The following is a 13852-nucleotide window of genomic DNA, read 5'->3' on the forward strand; positions in this document are numbered from 1 at the left end:
GACCATCTAAAGACACAAACTTTAGAATGGTCAATGGATCTATTGATACTTGAAATTCAAACCTGTTTTTCTATGAATGGCTAACAAATAACCCCAAGTCAGGGAGGGCATTACTGAATGGCCCGAGTGTGAATTACAGGCCCCACCATCCCAGGACAGGTCTGACAATTTACAATTCCCTTTAAAATTGAGCAAGGACAGAACATCAAAAACAAGGACGCTTATATAAATTCACCTCCAACAGCAAGGTTTGTATTTACATCCAAAACCCCTAGGTGAAGTAGAACATGACACCATTTGAATATTGGTGGATAACAGCGACCCTAGAAGTATCACTCTGGGTGCAGACACCTTTAGTGGAATGGCGGTTGATGCCCAACATTATTCTATTGACTTAGGTAATGAGATTGTGGGACCAATTCCAAATGACTGTTACAATGTTGATGACGATTTCCCCTGGAAATTATTTTTACCCGGCAAGGGGGGAATTTCTTGGTGTACTCCTCCTGCCCTAATGGTGGGGAAGATGTAACCTGCGACATCAGGAAGGATTAGGCGGTATTTCAAGTCAACATTGACAACCTCCCCTCCTTGAAACCTCATGTCCAAGCTAACACCATAACAAGCAATCTCTCCACCCAACAGGAGGATACTGCGGAAATTGCCAAACTCAAGGTCTTTCCAGGCTTTGAGCAGATGGTCGAAGAACAAATCAATCTCACTGATGCCCTTGAAACCGAAGAGAAAAAGCAGAAGCTGAAAGAGGTGTTTTGGGATTTTCAGGAGATTTTTGCCTTGGATTTGTACGACTGTGGTCACACCGAGAGACATTCAACCTCCATACCTATGGACCCTGAAATGGCTCTCATATTTGTGAAGCAATACCAGTTGCCTCTCGTGTCTATTGAGTCACACCCAGAGAGTATCAAAAACTTATAATCCTGTTAGCTAATTTGTCCAGTCTACAGTACCTTTAACAACCCAGACTGGGGATACTCAAACCCAATGGCCAATGGAGACTTTGCGCAGACCTTAGCGATTTAAAGAAATGGGTCAAGATGGCCGCTTCCCTACATCGATCAGGGGCTGGCCCAGATCCAAGGGTCAAAGGTGTATTCAGCCATTGACCTGAACAACGGTTACTGGACAGTACCTGTGAGTAGGGAAGACCAGTACAAGCTTGCCTTTACCTTCGGGGGCAGCAAGACACTAAACCCCTTTGGATACATAAACTCTGGCAATGTATTTAACATCTTCCTACATAAAGCCATGCCCGACTTGGGCAAAACTGGAAACCTAGCCTATGTAGATGATGTCTTAATCAAGAGATCAACTGTGTTTGTTTGTTTGTTTGTTTTATTCACTTATAATGCGCAGCAAACCCAAAGGTAGCCGGGCGCAGCAGTACAGAATATGCGAGGCTTGAAGTTACAAGGTTACAGATTACATGCAAAGGCAAAATGTATACAGGCCATAGACAGTCAGTTACAGATTACAAGCAAGACAGATTATATACAGGCACTAAAGGGGCATCAGATCTCTAGCCAAAAATGGAAGATATGCAAATAGGGAGCAGCTTGGTGAATATATATATATATATATATATATATATATATATATATATATATATATATATATATATATATATATTAGGGGGTATCCAGCGTTTTGTAAGAACTAGTGAGCAACTAGTCATTGGCAGTCTTCAGCAGGTTGATATAGTTGGATATGAATTAAACGGATGCTCCGCACGTAGAGTGTGAGGCAGCCTGAATCTAGGTATGATAAGGTTATCGGCAATGGAGGTTCTTGCCGGTCGGTCGGGTGGAACTTCTCTTTAGGAATTTGTCCCTGATGTAGCTAGGTGTGGCATTGTTCAAAGCTTGGTGAGCAAGGGATGCAGCTTTTAAATGGACTTTTTTTTGGGTAGACAGCCAGTTGTTTTGGCGCCTAATCTTAGATATGTGCGATCTTTTGGACACGCCAAGAGCTGCTCTCAAGGCATTATTTTGTAAGATTTGAATTCTGTGAATGATAGGTTTGTTAGCACCGATGTATAGGGCATTGCAATAGTAAAGCCTAGGCAGAATCAGGGCTCTAGCTAAGATAATGCAGTTGTCATCTGAGAGAAAGTGTTTACCTGCTCTAATGAGCTTACAAGTGTAAGTTGTGGCAGACGCCATGGATTTCACCTGTTTATCGAAAGAGAGGGTAAAATCCAGATAAAAGCCAAGTGTCTTCACCTCCTTGATGATATTGCCATCAATCTCATTTACCATCAATCTCTTGGCCGAGTTTTTTAAAGTTAGAGTAAGTCCCCAGGATTATAAGCTTTGTTTTTTCATCATTCAGGCATAGACCGTGGATTGCCATCCATGCCTGGATGATGAGATACACCTTATTTACTAAGGCCAAATCCTCATTGTAATCCCCGGAAAGTGGGAGGAGAATCTGGGTATCATCTGCATAATTAGTGTAGTGATACCCAGAAGGTCCAGATCATCAAAGAGGGGTTTAGTAAATATGTTGTATAGGGTTGTGGATACGCAAGAGCCCTGAGGAACTCCACACAGGATGGGGATCGGGTCAGCCACTGCTGAAGGGGAGAACACCCTCATAGTCCTGTCGCTGCGGAAAGACTCAATCCAACTGTAGCTGAAATACGCTATGTTCTGGCCCAGTTGCAGAAAACTGGAACAAAACTGTCATTTCAGAAGGCACAGTGGTGTAAGACCCACATGAAATCACACCTGAGGGTCTCAGTCCCCAGGCGTAAAAGGTGGAAGCATTATTGAATTTAAAAGACCCTACTAATCTGTGAGAACTACAAAGCCTTCTTGGACTCACTAATTACAGTAGAAAGTTCATAGAAGACTACGCAGAGGTTATCCGACCCTTGGGCCATTTAGTAAAGGCAGGGGTCAAGTGGGAGTGGGGTCCAGAGCAAGCCAAGGCAGTAAAACAACTAAAGAGAATCCTATCCCAAGCGCCTTGTTTGGCTTACCCCATAAAGAACAAGGAATTCTTCTTGGAGACAGGGTATTCAAATACATGCTTAACAGTATTTGTTCAGGATTTCAATCAGGCTACATGCACACATTCGTCTCAGCCTACTATGTAGCACCTAACTGAGGTGCTTTTGTCCTTATTTATGTGGATTCAATTTTGGGATGATACACCACTCAAATCACACCCCCTTTTCAAATACCCTGGGTCACAATGAACCATGAACCAGGCTGGTTGTTGAAATGTGATATGTATTTATTTATTTAAAATTCAAAAGAAATCACACACTTATTAATATGGGGCTGCAATCACCAATGGGGAGATAGTTACCATGTGGATGTGAGCAATGTACTGGGTTTGACTTTTTAGTGGAGCATATACACAGCACAACAGAATAGGAACACTTTTGGATTTAGGACAGAGAGCACCCAAGTTAGAATTTCCCCCTGCAAGGTTCCCTCAACCCACAAATAATCAATTCTCAGTGGATACAAAAGAGCAGCAGGTACTCAGGAATAAGAAACTGGAAACAAAATCTAAATCTGACCTTCTCTCCCCAAATAAGAGAGAAAACAGATTTTAAACCCTTTGCAATGTTGTGAAATGATACTCAGAGTGACACCTGGAATACAGGATGGATCTGCATGTTCGGTGTTAAAGCTGGTTTTACTGCCACAGGTTTTATAATAGCCTTGATAGTATAAGGTCCTAGGTACCTGGGACGAAATGTTCGAGTTCCTCTTATGGGCACATGCCGAGATGCCAACCAGACTTAATCTCCAACTTGGTAGTCTGGGGCTTTTCTTCGGTGTTGGTCAGAGAAACTTTTCTGTCTTTCTTTGGCTTGGATCAAGTGTTCTACTGCCCTTTTGAAGGCCTGAGTGATAGTTGTATGTAAGGTCTTTACCACGGGCATTTCCAAGGCCGTGGTGTTATCCAACTCAGAAGTATGTGGATGCCTTCCATACACGGTATAGAATGGACTCTGTCTAGTGCTGATGTGTAACGAGTTGTTGTGGGCATATTCGCCTATCCAAAGCACATCCTTACAACCTTCTTCCACTTGATGTAACATGCACTTTAGGTATTGCTCTATTGTCTGATTCGTCCGCTCCGTTTGTCCATCAGTTTGGGGATGGTGACTAGTGGACAGCCGAATATCGATTTGGGCAATTGAACAACTCTTCCTCCAGAAGTTAGACACAAACTGACTCCATCGGTCAGAAATCAGGACGGAGGGGAAACCATGTAATCGTACGATTGGCTCTAAAAACACCTTTGCCAGACTGGATGCATTTGGTAGACCCTTAAGTGGAATAAAATGCACCATGTTAGAGAATATGTCAACAACCAATAGGATAGTTTTTAACCCTTGACAGGTAGGCAGATCTGAGATGAAATTGAGGGAGAGTGTGGGCCACATGACAGAATAAACTGCGTAATGTCATTTCGCCAGGTCGGCCACCAATAATTTATTTTCACCTTGGCTAGGGTCTTGGCAATTCCTGGATGTCCTTCTATCAGGGGGTCGTGATAACCAGAAATGATTTTTTCTTGTAGTGCCTTATTCGGTAGATATAAACGCGCTCTGAAATACAGGAGTTGGTTCTTTGTTGTGTAATGTTCACTTTGAGTGGTCCAGTCCTGTAAAACCTCTGTGTTCATTAGGAGCCGAATTTCCATTTGGAGTTCGTCCAAGGATAACATTGTTGTAAATCCTAGTAGTATTTTACCTGAAATAATGGCCACATGGTCCTGTTTAGAAGAGGAGTACACCAAGATGTCGTTGATGTGAACTAGGGCACATACGTCGATCAATTCCCGTAGTACATCATTCATGAAGTACTGGAATGCGGCAGAAAAGCTGCAAAACCCAAAGGGCATCACCTGATATTCGTAGAGCCCATACTTGGTACAAAAGGGCGTCTTCTATTCTTCACCATTCTTTACACCCACAAGATGGTATGCCCCCCTGAGGTCCAATTTGGTGTAAATTTGGGCATCCTTGACTTGGTCCAGCAGTTCCGGAATAAGAGGTGGAGGATAGCGTTTTTTTACTCTTACCTAATTTAGTGCATGGTAGTCGATGCAGGTTCTCAAGTCCCCTTCCTTCTTGAGTACGAAGAATAGGGGTGAGCCTGCCGGGGACTTGGACGGGCGGATGAGTCGGTTTGTCAGGTATTGTTCCAGATAGGATTTCAAATGGATTTCTGGTTCGGTGAGTGCATAAATTTGATTAAATGGGATTTGTGCACCAGGTACAAGGTCGATCTGACAGTCATATGGCATATGAGGGGGTAGGGTATTGCGCTGTTCCTTTTCGAAAAAATGTCTTGGAAGTCTTGATATTCACTTGGTAGCGTACTCGTTACACCTATTACCACCGCCTCTTTACCTTGGACATGTGTCGTTGGGTTAGACAGTGGCATTTCCTCCTGGTAGCACGTGTGAGCACACTCATTGGAGAAAGCCAATTTCTTTGCACAACAGTCGATGGTAGGTTTGTGAGCCACCAACCACGGCATCCATAAATTCACCTAGAACTGAGGGGCCTTGATAAGGTCGAAGGCAATGGCTTTCCGATGTCCATCTTGGCACCGAAGGGTCAGTTCCGCTGTGCGTTGAATTACAGTACCAGAAGCTATCTTTGTGCCATTGACAGTGGTGACCTTCTCAGTTGTCGTTTTCTGACAGAGGGGAAGCCCCATCCTTGTTGCCAGGCCTTGGTCTATGTAGTTACCAATAGCTCCGCTGTCTATATGTATGCCTCCACAGCATGCATCCAAGATGGTTGTTGGTGACTGATCAAAATCACAGGCAGGGCAAGGTGCGAGGTCTGTGGCTCTTTCCTTTCGCTCAACAAACGGATCTCTATGCTTGCCGGGCCTGGCTGTTCTCCTCCTTCTTTTTCTGTAGCACCAACTGTTCTCCTAGGAGGCTTCACTGGACATTCTCTGAGGAAGTGACCAGATTTCCCGCAGTACAAGCATAATTGCTGTTGCCTCCTTTTGTCTCTTTCGGCCTTGGTTAATGGACTGCGTACCCCCCCAATTTGCATGGGTTCCGAATAGTTTTCTGATGCATGCGGAATGTTCGGAATGTAGAGCGTATATACAAAGTACGATTATCTGTTCTGGCTCGATCTGTTCTTTGATCTTGCAGCCTGTGGTCTAGCTGCACAACTAGGTTGATGAACTCTGCACAGTGTTTTGGTGGGTTTACCACCTGGGCTAGGACGTCCTTCAATTCCCCCCGTAAACCTATATGGAATAACGTCATTCATTTCTACTCAGGCCACCCAGTTTCAACGAGGAGTCTGTTAAAAGTGGCGATATATGTTAACAGATCTTGGCTGCCTTGGCGGAGAGACAGAAGTTCGTTATCCAGAGCTTGGCCCTGGGTATGTTGGGTGAACAGCTTCTCCATCTCCTGTTGAAACCCTCCAAAATCCTGCAGGAGTGGATCATCCTGGCTCACTAACGCTATGGACCAATCCGCTGGCGATGGCACTCAGGTATGACAGAACAAAGGCAACCCACGACTGATCGTTAGGAAAGGCTCCGGGTCTGCAGAGAAAATGGAGGCAACACTGGTTCATGAATATTGCATATCTTTTTGGGTCCCGAGTGAAACGTACTGGTAGGGCTAGAGGAACTGCCCCAGGGAGGTCCACCTGTACTGGGTTGACAGATGTGGCTGAAACCGACAGAATACTTCCTGGCAACAGAGCCTGTCCAGCCTGCTTTTGGAGTAATTGTCTGGCTAATTCATCTGTACGATCCTTGGTGACTATCAACTCCCTCCTTAGGATGTTGGTTTCTTGCCGAGTGGAGTGCCCCTTGGCCCGTAATTCCCCCAGTAACTGGGCTAGTTGGTCAGTCTCTGATATTTCCATGATGCTCAGGTGGATGTTTAATTGAGGCTTCACTTTCTGTTACGCTCACCCGGTATCCACAGGGGTGACACACGATACTGGATGAAAGGCTGTGCTCTATCCGGACCCCTCTCTGCTTGGTTGTGTGCCAGCCATTGGGTAGCACCTATGACAGGAGAATGGAGGGTTAAGATACTGGGCCCATGATGGGTGGACTCCCACCTCCCACTAATCCAAATCCCCTCCCTTGTTATGTCTCACCTTAGTTTTTTGTGTGTTGAGCTCTCCGTCCTACGTCTCTGTGCAGGGGCACGTGATTGTTAGGCAGAATCCTGTGCAGTTCCCTTAGGGAGCACTACACAAGATTAGGACTACAGGTGAGAGCAATAAATCCCCTTTGGCATTAGTCCGTACCACACAGATTTAGTTGGTAGCTGTGGCTGAGCAGTCAGACAAATCTCAAGTGGGAGATGAGCAGTATTTAGGGATTACACAATAGGCCTACAGTACTATGGCACAAGAAAACACAACCAAAGCTTTGCATTAAACAGTAGATATATATTTATTGTATACACTTCTAGTTAGACACATCTATCACAGTTCTCAAAGCAAGTTAAATAAGTCAGAGGAAAAATATACATACTCCCTAGTTAAATTGTAGACCAAGTGAACCAGAGTGAAAACTGAGCAAAACGGCACAGTGAAAACCACACACAAGGGATACTCTATCAATTTCTCACAAGGGAGGGACAGCACAAGTTATATAGACATAGCTTCTTACTCACCCTAGCACCACTTCCCATAAGATTGTGAACAAGATTAAGTAAGACAGTACATCAGTATAGGCAATACTTAAATGAAAACTGAGCAAAATGGCATTTCACAAGGTTTAGAAAGGGGAAAAAAGGGTAGTTATAAGTAAGTGCATCAACACAGTTCTAGTTGAGAATCAATCTAAAGAAGGCAGTTCTAACAAATGAAGCCAGAGTCAGTAGGCCTGTGCCATAGTCAGTGGTACAGGGCAAGGGCCCAGGAGCGAGATGTTCTTGTAGCTGCAGTCAAGTCTTTGGTTAACGATTTTGAAAAGGTGGATGCAGAAGTTGAAAGACAATGTTAAGAGAGGGAGCGGCCAACCCAACAGGTAGGTAAAGGAGTTAAAACACCTTTAGCGCTACCGTGAAGAAAGGGCGGCCTGGCCGAACAATCTACCTTTAAAATGAAGAAGTGGCTCCTGTGGTGGCGGTTGTTCCTGGTAGTTCCTGCAGTTTGGGTGATCCAGCAGAGGAAGAGAGGCTCTCGTCGTGGGGGAAGGTTCGAGTTACTGCACTACCGAGGGATGAAACTAGCCGCGGTGCTGCCCGACCAATAAAAGGTATGCTCCTTTAAATCGCAGTCCGAGAGGACTGGTGCCTGGCTATCAGGCCTCCGAGTACAGGGTACAGGAGATTCAACCAAGGCAGGTCCGGGAAGGCGATTGGCAAACTGGTTGGCACCACCAGCTCAAGGGAATAAGCCTCTTGAAGGTGAAGATCTTCTCTCGTCGTGTGGAGAAAAGTGGTGAGACACTGCAGCAGGGCTTCACCGGTGGTTCAGTCGTTGCAGATGTCTTTGGCTCCTCTCCTCTTCGGCTTCTTAGTTCCAGTGGCACAGCCTTGCTCTTCCAGTTCTCAGGACCCTGCTTTTATGCAAAAAGATCCCCATTGATACAGCCTAGCTGTCACTCACACAGTGGAGTGGTCATCTTGGCGGGAGACCCTCCAGCCTATCAAGATAGAGTGCAATATGGGTTGCTGAGGCAACCCTGTCCAGGGGTCCTACTCCCCCTCCCACACAATGGGCCCACCCCAGACTGAGTGGCGCCGAAAGGAGGGCTTCTCGGCAGAAGCCCGCCAAACAGACGAACAAAGGATCCCCAACCTGGGTTAGGAGTTTAGAGAAAGACACGAGAAAGAAGTTATATTAAGGTTCTGGCAAATAAAACCTACCGGAGTAAAGTTAATATTAAAATACAGCGGCAGTATTTTAGAGGCTGTCAGAAAAAGTGGTAGCCTCGAACAATGGGAAAATCCCATAGGAAAATATTTGCGGTTGAATATTTTCAGTAGTAAACACTGCCACCAGCCAGACACTTTTGAGAGAGGGACTGTACGGAGCCCTCTCGAAAATGAACATAAGGGAAAAACTATGAACCCTTCCCAGTACTTCCATAGTAAGATGGGTTGTTCTGGTTTAGTTCACAAAAATTGACTAGTAAAGTCAATGGGTACTTTACATGCCCTGGGAGATAGTAGTCAGTCCCAGGGCATGGAGTCTATGTTTGGGGGTCGGTGTGACACCCCTGTGTCACTGCACAGAGGGTGCTGTGTAGCACATGTGAATGAAGATGGTTCCTATGGAGGGGAGAGAAACTCCATAGGCATTAAACACAAAAATAGCCTAGAACACACATAGCAAAAAGGCTTAAGAGTGGGAAGAAGAGTCTCACTCTTAGCAGGAGAAAAAAACAAACCCTTCAAATCCAGCAAAGCTGCTGGGGACTCTATCGGTAAGGGAAATTAGCCATAAAATGAGAATTCTCCCTAACACTCGCTCCCCCCAGACTAAGGGACAGGAGGATCTAATCCACTCCTGAATGAGTCTCTTACCTCTAGTCAGTTAGAAACATCCTAGAGAGACCATCAGCATTTTGGTGGTGACATCCTGACCTGTGCTCAATGGTAAAATCAAACCCTTGCAGGCAGATTGACCATTTTAGCAGTTTTGGGTTTTCCCCTTTCATTTCCATCAACAATCTCAAGGGTTGGTGGTCTGTTTGAATGATGAAAGTAGATCCATTCAAGTATGGTCTAAATTCTTCAAAGCCCACACAATGGCAAAATATTCTCTCTCAATAGTTGCCCACCTTGTTTCAGGTTCCTTCAGTTTCCTACTGATGAAGCAATGGGGTGCTCCGTACCATTCTCATTCAGTTGACTGAGTACTGCACCTATACCTATATTGGAAGCATCTGTTTGTACAATGAAGGGTTGGTGGTAGACAGGAGCTATGAGAACTGGAGCTTGACAAAGGGTATTCTTCAGCTGTTCAAAGGCCTGATTGCACTCCTCATTCCATTTGACATTTTTAGGGAATTTAGGAGAAGAGATTACATTCAGTGGAGAAGCTGTAGATACATAGTTCTCAATGAAATTCCTGTAATACCCAGTGAGGCCAAGGAAGGAAGTTTGAGTAGAAGGGGTTGTCCAATTTTGCATAGGTTCATTCTTGCTGAGCAAAGGCCTTATTTCACCACCTCCTACCTCATGCCCAAGGTAGACCACTTTACTCTGACCAATTTGGCATTTACTTGCCTTTATGGCCAGATGGGCCTGTTCCAGAGCCTGCAAAACATATCCTAGGTGATCAAAATGTTCTTTCCAAATAGGGCTGAACACTGCAATGTCATCCAAGTATGCCATGCAAGAGTCCTCCATCCCATTCAGAACCTGATTAACCATCCTTTGGAATGTAGCAGATGCATTCTTTAATCCAAAAGGCATAACCTTAAACTGGTATAAGCCAACTGGGGTGGAGAATGCAGTTTTCTCCTTGGCATGGTCAGTCAGGGCTATTTGCCAATAGCCTGACGTGAGATCAAATGTGCTGAGGGACTTGGCTGAGCCAAGTCTATCCACCAGCTCATCTGTCCTTGGCAAAGGATGGACATCCGTCTTAGTGCTGCATTTATAGCTCTATAGTCCACACAGAATCTCAACTCCTTGGATCCTGCCTTTGTAGCAACACAACTGGGCTAGACCATGGGCTCTATTACCCTGAGATCAAGCATCTTGTTGACCTTTCCTTTGATGTGGGTTCTGACATTTTCTGACATCCTGTAGCCTCTACTTTTGACAGGTAAACAGTCACCAGTATTGATATCATGCTGGCCCCAAGGGGTCAAGCCGGGTGCTAGAGAAAACAGAGGGGCAAATGGATTTAACAACACTTTGCACTTCTCCTGTTGCTCAGGGGTCAGATTAGAAGAGAGATTAACTCCTTCAATTTTCTCATCTAAAGGTTTGCCTCTGAGGAGGGCAGGTAGAGGTTCACTCTCCTCCTCTTCTTGAGGTGAAGCTAGAAGCAAAGCTCCCAGTTCTAGTCTCGAGACAAAAGCTTTTAGACGGTTGGTGTGAAAGACTCTAGGATCCTCTTTAGGATTGCCTAAGTCCACCAGATAGTTCACCTCACCAGGTTCTCCCACAACCTTGAAGGGTCCCATCCATTTGTCCTGCAAGGCCCTCTGCCTTGTTCGGACCATAACAAGAACTAGCTGGTCTTGAGCAAATGCAACCATGTTGGCCTTCTGGTCATGCCAATGCTTGACCAGAGCCTGGCCTGCTTTCAATTATCACTTGCCTCAGCCATCATGTGTGACATTCTCCTCCGGAGTCCTATCACATAGTCAGTGACTCTGACTGGCATGGGGGAAGGAGCACTCTCCAACCTCTCGTTGATCAGGGCCAATGGACCTCTGTCTGGATGGCCATAGAGAAGTTCAAAGGGACTGCAACCCACTCTCTCCTGAGGGACTTCTCTATATGCAAAGAGAATGCATGGCAGTAGAAGATCCCACTTTTTCTTAAGAGGGTCCTCTAAAGCTCCTATAATGCTCTTCATCGTTCTATTAAAACTTTCTACCAAACCATTTGTCTGGGGGTGGTATGCTGTTGAGAACTTGTAGGTAACTCCACAGTTTTTTCACATGGCCTTCATGTAGTGGGACATAAAATGTTACCCCCTGTCGGATATTACCTCCTTAGGAAACCCAACACTGGTAAAAAATACCAAGGATGGACTTAGCCACAGCCTGAGCTGTAACAGTCCTCATAGAAATTGCTTCAGGGTATCAAGTAGCATGGTCTACTACAACAAGGATAAACCGTTTGCCTGAAGAAGTTGGAGGATCAAGGAGACCAACAATGTTGATTCCTACCCTCTCAAATGGTACTCCCACCACAAGGAGAGGCACTAAAGGTGCCACATTCTTGGAGCCACTTTTACCTGATGTTTGGCAAGTGTGGCAACTCTTGCAATATTTATCTACCTCAGCCCCCATTTTAGGCCAATAAAAGTAGAGAGAGAGCCTTTCCTTGGTCTTCTTGAAACTTAAGTGACCAGCCAAAGGTATTTCATGGGCCAGTTGCAAAAATTGGAGTCAGTTTGCCTGAGGCACCACAAGTCTTTTGTAGTCCACAGGGATTTACTCGGTTGGTTCACTATAGAAGAGGCCGTCTTCCCAGTGTAACCTATACTTCCCAGGCTCTTGCCCTTCAAGCTGAGAAGCTGCCTGGTGGCAAAGACCTTCCAGAGTTGGACATTCTCTTTGTCCCTTACTGAAGTCTGCCCTGTTGGGGCCACCTTCTGCCAGTAAAGACTGCAGCTCACGATGGTCCACAGGATCAATATCTACAATGAGTTCCTGGCCTCCTACTAGGTCTGAGTCCTCAGGCTCTAGTTCAACCACACAGGGTTGTACCTCACTCTCAGCCTCAGAGGATGAATCACAGGTGTGATTTTTGACAACCTAGGTGTAACGCTCACCTGACTCCCACGGAGGCACTGGCCTGGTTTGCGCTGTTGTGACCTCGTCTAAGGTGATGCGCAGGGGTCGGGAGACGGACTGGACCGGGCCCCAAATATGGCTTGTCTGACTCACAGAAGTATCCTTCTGTAGGTGAAAATAGGGGGTTAACTGTCTGCGGGGTAATGCAATAGGCATCCCACTTACCCCTCTCGCCCTCCTCAAAGCCCTTCTGTGCTTCACCGTAGCGTCTCACCTTAGGGTCTGGAAGGACGAGCTCTCCATCCTGCTTCTGATGCAGGGGCGCGTTGGTATCCAGTTACTTCACTGGATTTTCGGATTGGTGAGAACCAAACTTGCTTGGCTTCCAGGTAAGTTTTTGATAAGTGGTTCCCCTTGTGTCCATGCATTAATGTTCTAATGCTAGTGTCTTTTTCCCCATAGGGGCCGGGGTACGGAATGCCGGGGAACAGGCACCGACCCGAGATGAGAGGTGAAATCCTTGTGGAAATCAGGTAAGTCTTTAATGAGCGTCTTGGTAATGTCTTTTCATTCGCTCATTAACGCTGATGTCTTTTTCCCCTTAGGGGCCGGGGTCCGAAAATGCCTGGATGCGGCGCTGGCCCGAAACGAAAAGGGAATGACCCAGCAGGTAAGTCTTAACATGGAGATTTAGCTTCCCTTTTCCCTTCTTTCTCTCACCTTCGTTATTGTCTTTTTCTCCCTAAGCGCTGGGGCGCGACTGTGAATCCGGATGGTCGCTGCAGAACATGGAAGCGCCCTGTAAGATGAGTAGAATTAGGCGTGCAGCAATCGATGTGATGTGCTTTTAAAAATAAATGTCTTCCTTTTCAGGATCGTCGGCGAAATGTCTCCGGGATGTAGATTTAGCAGGTAAGGCCTTTTCCTTCTTCTGTTCTCTTGTTCCCTTCCTTTGCAGGTGATTCAGGATGCTAGCAGGCGTGGCAGAAGTCAGGATGCAGGAGCAGACACGGTGAGCGTCCAGCTGCTTGATGCAGAACAACGCGAAGCACGTGTGGCTGATCGGGTGTGGTTTAAATAGCCTTGGAAGAAGTTCCTAGAATGTGTCCCTCCTCCAATCAGGTATGTATCCTTCCCCGACCACGCCCGGGTGGTAAATGAGTCCCACAGGTAAAGTAGTTCCTCTCAGGCCTCAAGGAGGCCGGGGTTCTGCAGCATGGTCTGCATCAGGTAAATGCACCCAAACACTTTCATAATGAGCCTGGTGCCTATGGCGCCAGGACTGACGTTTTCTATGAGCCTGGGGCCATAGGCGCCAGGACACTGTCCAAAGGGCCCCTATTAGGGGTTGCTGGGACCTTCCCCGGGGACTTGATGTCCGCTTTCGGGGACGCAGGGCCTGAGCCGGCTCCCCAGGAGCGGGCATCGTG

This window comes from Ambystoma mexicanum, chromosome 5q (assembly GCF_040938575.1).
Source record: "Ambystoma mexicanum isolate Mex_15411 chromosome 5q, UKY_AmexF1_1, whole genome shotgun sequence".
Classification (NCBI taxonomy): domain Eukaryota; kingdom Metazoa; phylum Chordata; class Amphibia; order Caudata; family Ambystomatidae; genus Ambystoma; species Ambystoma mexicanum.